The 7,949-nt window shown below is 38.6% G+C and overlaps 1 pseudogene; it reads right to left on the reverse strand.

Moving 5' to 3' along the window:
- Nucleotides 1–1,295: 1,295 nt before the first annotated feature.
- Nucleotides 1,296–7,438, reverse strand: LOC146548575 (Ig kappa-b4 chain C region pseudogene; annotated as a pseudogene).
- Between the last annotated feature and the right edge of the window lie 511 nt (nt 7,439–7,949).

The following is a 7,949-nucleotide window of genomic DNA, read 5'->3' on the forward strand; positions in this document are numbered from 1 at the left end:
TCACAACTAGTGTCTATAATATTCTGATATTCTGCTGATTAACAAATCAAGCAGGCTGTTATAACAGTGTTTGTAGGGAATGTGTTCAGTGAAGATTTAGCCTCATTTGGATATTTCCAGCACAAACGAATCACTGTTACTGTTGTAAAAACCTAAAGTTATTTAGTCAGTTTCCAAAGTATTAATGTAGACAGAACAAAGAACTAAAATGTTTCTCTTTAAAATAATATCTTACTAATGCTTAAAAGTGTGACATTAATATAAAGTCCTACCTAAATCTGAAACCACTGAAAATAAGATGTGATCATCCTCCTGACAGACCGTGGTCTTTGTCTTGTGTTAAGAGGTTTAGTGAAGTGAGTTTCTCTCATTTTGCTGTGAACACTAGAAGAGATTAACTTCTATATAAGTTGATTAAAGCAGACCTGTAGTCTCTCATCTGCCTGCATTCCTGTGTTTGTTCTGTTAGTCTGTTCTTAACATCATGTCCACTTCAAGCTCAATTCTGTCGTCATTATTTGAGTCCAGTTATTGTCTCGCTGCCTTCTGTGAGTTACTCAGCCTCTGTTTTGTGTGCTTTAACTCTCAGACTCCTGATCTCCACCTCATCCTGACAATTAGAGATCCTCAGCTAAGTCTCCACCTGCTTCACCTCTGCCACCACCAGCTTCTAGACTCTTCTCTGCTCTGGTGCTTCATCAGAGTTTCACTGTCAAATAGTTCATTAATCAAACTTCAGTAAATCTTCAATTATACTTTTTTTAATGATCTCTGTTTAAACATACAGATGACACCCTGCTCTTTAATTTTACTTATTAGGTTTTAGATCAGATTAAAATGTAGATCATAAAACAGCTTTGAGACTAGAAATTATGAAGAGCACACAGATAATCTATGGTTGACATGACCTCAACATCTTATAGAGAAATATTTAATATGTGGATTAAAAAATATATTTAACCATTTTCACTGCACATTACACTTGATGTGTCTGTTTACATTTTTATTTTGGTCTGGTTTAATAAATATTACAAAATCTTAATTTTTTAATGTGCATTTATTAAACTCACAGAGTCAAAGAACATGTTTTCTCGGTACGTTTTTATTCTTTTAAGAGTTTGAAATATCAGCTTTACAACAGACACAAAAGGATGAAACTAGAGGAGATTGTTGCTCTGATTGTTGTCATTATGAGATGGAAACATGACTGTTTGATGAGTTTATTTTTTAAATCTGCAAACACAAAGAAACAAAGAGACAGAAGAAAATCAACATCAAAGACTCAGTGATTGACATCAGGACTGGGAACACTGGTCTCTCCTCAGTATCTCTGAGACCAGAGACTGGGAGCCCTGGGTGGCCTCACAGGTCACAGAGCCCACCTTCCCCCACTGGTCTGCAGTGAGCGTCAGGGTGCTGCTCCAGCTGTAGAGGCCGTCATTCTGCAGCACTCCAGGAGTCCTGCTCTCCTCCCCTCTGATGCTGCTGCTGCCACTGCTGTCGCTCGTCTTCCAGGACAGACTCCAGTCTGAGGGGAAGCCCTTGTTGGCCACACACATGAGCGTGGCCTTCCCCTGCTCCAGCTCCTTGTTGGAGGGACCCAGCACCTTCAGGGCGGGGCGGGTATCACCTAGGAAACACCAATCAGCTTAGAGGACAGGAACCACAATTTGAATTTCTCCGTTAAGAAGTTTCTGTCAGGTGTTTTTTCTGCTCCACCAGTCATTCACTCACACATTGTTTCACTTCCCTTTAAGAAACCTCTCATGCATATCATCACAGAGAGAATCATCACACAGTTTGAGCTGAAATATGTTCAAACTACACTGGAAATAAAAGAAGCAGATGTGGAAACATTTACAGCAGAAGTTTGGCTTTAAAATGATTAGAAGTCTAAATCATGGACGACTGAAGACATTAGTGGACACAAGCACAGAGCAGCTACTCATTCATATAGATTTGAAATGTTATTGAACAGCTCACATGATTTCAAACTAAATCTGAAACATCTGACACGATAAAAACATCAGAAAGCAAACTTTAACTCATCCAAACAGCAGCTGATGTGGTGGAAATTTACAAACTAATCATAAGATGATGAAGTTTACTCTTGTCTACATTTTACTGTGACAGAAATGTAGATTAAACAAGAGAAACTCACAGAGCTCATCTGAATTAGTCCAGTAAAAAGGACAAACATCAAAAACTCAATTATTTTAAATTAAAAAAAAATACTTTTGTCTCATCTAAGCAGTCTAACAAATAATTATTAAATAAAATGATACAATATTTCATAATAAACACAGTTTAATTAACTTACTTCCAACATCCAGTCTGGTTCCTCCACCAAAAGTCCACCACAGTGATACAAACTCATTGAGGCGCCGTACAAAAACCTCTGACTGTAGAGAGACACGGCTCTCTGACTGTCAGACTGAACTAAACCTACAAGCCCTCAAAATACAACTTTACCATCAGAACTACAAATAATAATTAATAATATGAAACATCCCAGATTTTCATTGGAAATTGTCCTGAGTGTCTGAATATTCATTTCCAAAGCTGACTTTGTTTCTTAGGACAAAATTTATGAATAAAATAATTAATCAGTTACACAAAAAGTTTCCTAGCCTTTCATATTAAATGAAATTAAAGAAAAGAAAATTAAATTAAAGAGAAAAAGGGCATAGAAGTAACTTTGTTTTTGACTTACTTCCAACATCCAGTCTGGTTCCTCCACCGAACGTGTACCACAGTGATACAAACTCATTGAGGCGCCGTACAAAAACCTCTGACTGTAGAGAGACACGGCTCTCTGACTCTGAAACAAACAAACTCAACAAAATCATTCACTGTTTGTATAATTTATTAATATTATAATAGTGTAATTAAAACAAATAAAGCCCATTACAACAATATTTAAAGAATCTGATTTCAAAATGTAGATTTTACAGCTTTCACATGTGAAAACATCTCTTGAAACCTGGCACTTATTTTTTCACAGCTCTAAACACTGAAACTAATTCTCAGCCTAAAACGCTTCAAAAACACTTCAGATTCATGTAGTTATGTTTTGAATTTCACAAAAATATTAACTTCTGGGAAGTGTACCAGCATTTTTTTCTATAATATTTTTTTTAATTTCTGAATGAACATGTCCATTGTTAAGACGCTGCCTACACATACAGGGTTTTTTTTAATGAGTTTTTATTTCTATTTTGGAATTCTGTCTACAAATAATGGTGTTTTAGGAAGTTTTGAAAATTCCTTCCAGGTAGAGAAGACGGTGCTCTGTGCTGTTCTCACTGTGAAGGCTTCTAACTGGTAAACATTACCATTCAATTCAGGTTTTATCACCATGTGTTGCTTTGGTTTACTTTTGACATGTTTCACACACACACACACACGTTTTCAAACGACTTCACTGACATTTATTCGTGAACAGTTAAATGAAAGTCTTACATCAGGAACGTCATTCTCACCACTCTTAATGCAGCTCTCCAAATATGTAAGGCCTTTTTCACCACACAGACTCATCTATGCAAAAGACACTTCATAAAACACTTTCACCGTCGTTTTAAGACATCAAAACAGGTTTTTTTGTTTTGTTATTTTTCTCAAAACCTCACCTACTTTGGAAAGAGTACTGCAAAAAACGTAGGCCTAATGTCACAAGGGGCCAAAGGCCTGTACGAAACTGGACTCAAGTGCTGGACCACATGTGGAGACGGTTGAGTTTGCTTCACACAAATCTTTATTTGGCACAAAAACACAGAGTTATACTTGACGTGAGATTCATGACAAGAAAACGTAGCGTGGTGGCCTAAGGTGGCGTGGTGATCAAGAGGGAGAGAGGAAAAGGGGGTTAGTGGGTTCACAGACTTCTCCAGGTGTGGTTGAATTTTAAAGAAGAGTATGGCTTATGTTGCAGGTGGAGTTGGTGGTACTTTGAGGGGAGTAGGTGAAGGTCCAGCTGAGCTGAATAGATTTAAGATGGGCTGACCTGAGCTCCAAGTGATCCTGTGAGAAGCAGTGGGAAGAGGGCAGCAGGTGTGATATTGAAATCCTTCCCAGGAGACGGAGCATGAAACTGCAGTGAGTATGGCCGAGTGCATAGACTTGGGCAAGGAGCATGAAGCATGGTAGCCTGTTAGCACCGAGGGTAAGTTGGCAAACTAGCAGTGAAGAGACGGCAACGCTGGTCTTGAATATCCTGAGTAGGTTGCTCCAGATTGGCTCCATGTGAGGAGATGACGGCTCTGCCCAGGGGCAGACACAGGAGAACATGGTGGAAATTTACCAGCAGCTCACCCGGACTGTGACAGCTAATGAGAAGTTTAAAACTGTTTTCAGAAACAAAAATCAAGTCTGATGGTTTTTTTGCAAAAGCAAAATAATACTCATTATTATTGTGTCATGTGTCAGGAAAAGAAAATGTATACAATCTGAGACCACAGCACCAACTACTGTATAGTCCAGTAAAGTCATACTGCATATGTTTATTAGGTTATTAAGTACACCTGTTAAACTGCTTGTTAATCCAAATATCAGCCAATCACATATCAGCAGCTCATAGCATTTACACATGTAGACATGTTGGACACAGCCTGCTGAGGATTAATTCAAACATCATTAAGAAAGATAATTAAAAGTGTCATGGTTGTTGATGCCAGACAGGCTGATCTGCTGGGATTTCTTTACACAGCCATTTGTAGGGTTGATGGGGAACGGTCTGAAAAATGTTGATGTCAAAGGCCAGAGGAGAACGTTAATGGGACGGCAACAGTAACTCAATCAACCACTCGATACAAACAAGACGCAGAAGAGCATGTCTGCAAGCACAACATGCGACCTTGAAGCAGATGGGCTACAGCAGTAGAAGACTGCACTGCAGGGCCTGTCACCTAAGAACAGGAAACTGAGGTTATAATTCACATGAGCTGACCAAACTTGTAAGAACAAAAAAACAAAAACACGGTGCTCCAATGGCCTCCACAGTCACCAGATCTCAGTTAAAGACAGCATTTTTGGGATGTGCTTAAAAGGGGTGTCCAGCTGGCAAATCTGCAGCAACTATATGTTATACTTGTTGAATCTATGCTACAAAGCAGCTCAGAAGGCAAAAGGGGGTCCAGCCCGGTACTAGCGAGGTGTACCTAATAAAGTGGTCTGTGAGTGCATATAGTGTATGTTTCTGTGTAATTACAGTAGCAGTGCCATGGCATGGACGTGTGACACAAGACTGAGATTATGCATTTCCAAATGTTTCAACTTAAACGTCTTCTGAGAACATGTGTCCATATGTGATTATAATTGAAGAGCAATTTCACTGCTTTGAAGTCATTTGAGTGGAAACACTAATGCAGTGTTGGACAGTATTCAGCAAAGTGACAGATCTGGAGTTCTGTCTGACAAAACTGTTTCGAAGAGTTGTGAGATTCAAGTGGATCAACAAAGTAACAAATCCCTTTATTAGTGTAGAAACAACAGCAGTGTGTATGTGTGTATAAAAACAACGAGAAAGGCTAATTTGATTGGGGAAAAGCATCACTGATTTGAAACTGCAGCAAACTGACAGAAACTGTAACATATGTTGGAGGTGGATGGTATTGGAGGAAATCATGTTGTATCATGTTGTTTGAACCATATTTAATTTTGGATCACAGCCATCTGAATGGTGTCCTATAGCAACATTTTAAAATTTACATTGTCATCAGAAACTTTAATAATCAACAACATCGCAAACAAAACCAATGAAATGTTATGCTTAACTAAAAAATGTGTTTCCAATAAGTCAAACAGCATGTCTCACTCAATAGTACTTTACATACAGTGAGTATAACTGCATTCATACAAATAATATGTGATATTACATTCTTTCCAAATACCAGCACAGTGGCACAAGTGGTTTAGAAAACACTTTCTCCACAAAGTCTATTGTATTCCCACTGTGAAGCTTTCAGTTAGGTCACATGATCTTCACCAGCAAGTAGAATTTACTCCAAAAAGTTACTTGATTCAATGTAACTGTACAAATGTTAAGTGTGACCCACCACTGTATACCATCATAAAGTCACTGACTAAATGCTTTCCATGAAATATTTAATGCTACAAACATGAACGAAGGAATTCAGGAAAAATATGAATTTCTTACTTCTCTACATCTTAGCAAAGAGCAACTGTTAAATGAACTTATTTCAAATATAATCAGTTAGTAGTTCTTCAGAACCCATCAGGATCTGCGTGGCGTACAGAATGTTGTAAAAACATGTAGTGAAGTCCAGACCTTTACTTTTTCACATTGTGCCTCTAAACTTGGTCAGATGATTTCCATAGAGAGGCACTTTGCATCAGCAGCACCATGCTCCAGTGCTCTGGGAGAGTTTATAGTCCTGAGAGTTGAACACTGGATGACTGACAGCTGTCCTTCATCACAACAGAAGCCACAGAAATCCTCCTCATCAAAAACATGACTTTGATCTGCGTCCTCATCTGGACTCTCCTCTGCTGCTGCTTCACAGGTAAAGTCCAGAGAATCAAACTCCTCTCCTCTATCAACATCTGTCCCTCTGAAATGAAGCCCACAAAACCATGAAGCTGCTTTATGTTTTTGTCTCTGTGTCCTCAGAGTCCAGAGGACAGATCACAGTGACTCAGCCTGGAGCAGTGAGCTCTGCTGTGGGAGGATCTGTGAGCATCAAGTGTACGACCAGTCAGAATATTAATAGCAATAATTTAGCCTGGTACCAACAGAAAGATGGAGGAGTTCCTAAACTGCTCATTTACTACACTAGCAGTCGATATTCAGGGATTCCAGCTCGTTTTACAGGCAGTGGATCAAACTCTGACTTCACTCTGACCATCAGTGGAGTCCAGGCTGAAGATGCAGCAGTTTATTACTGTCAGAGTCAGCACTATCCTAACAGTCAGTATGTGTTCACACAGTGAAAAACAGTCGTACAAAAACCTCCCTCAGTCAGACTGAACAGAAACTGAAGTGACTGCTGCAGCTGGAAGATACTGCAGAGACTGATACAGTTCACTGAGGACACACACACACATACACACACACACACACACACACACACACACACACACACACACACACTTTACCATATTCTCCATGTTCTTTAAAGCAACCACCATATGATTTCAATATTTTAAACCCTTTTACAATTTCCATGAATGAGTGAATCTCGACAAAAATCTCGACAGTCTTTCTAATGGAAATTCCAAAGACAGCAAGACAAAACATGAGTGACCTACTACTAGTAACCCTACTGTACCAACATGAACACGCAGTATATAAAAGAAATCTGGGGAAGCTCCTAAACTGCTGATTCATGATGTTACCTCCCGTCAGTCTGGAGCTGACTTCACTCTGACCATCAGTGGAGTTCAGGTTGAAGATACAGGAGTTTATCACTGTGAGCAGCATCACAACTACCCACTCACACAGTGAAACAACACTGTACAAAAACCTCCCTCAGCTGGAGAGGAACCGAGAAGAAGAAAATCTGAATAAGCAGCTTCTCAGAGACGTAAACTATTTCATCATTTAATAATAGCTTCAATTAAACAATTTGCAGTTATTTGATTTTAAATATTTTTATGTTCAATTTTATCACATCAAATCAGAACAACAGTTACTTTAAGATTTTTATATTTTAGGTAAAGACACTACAATAATGTTCAGTGATTTGCCCGAAAAACAGTGAATTATGGTATAAACCATTAAAAAAATGTATGACTACTATATCTCTGGTTTATAGAAAATAACACCAAATATTAAGCTTCTGATAAAATGAGACCAATGCAGACTGTTTTGCGAGAGTTTTGAGTTTTACATTATTGATGAACTTTGATTTTGCCATTATTTATCATTTCTAGTCTTCTGGTTTCTGTCTCTGTCTTCCCTAGTTACTGTGCCTCATCTGTCAGCTGTATCC

The sequence above is a fragment of the Mchenga conophoros genome, linkage group LG22, assembly GCF_057382185.1.
Source record: "Mchenga conophoros isolate Kocher_MC1m ecotype Shallow Benthic linkage group LG22, M_conophoros_male_GT1.1, whole genome shotgun sequence".
In the NCBI taxonomy this organism is placed as follows: Eukaryota; Metazoa; Chordata; class Actinopteri; order Cichliformes; family Cichlidae; genus Mchenga; species Mchenga conophoros.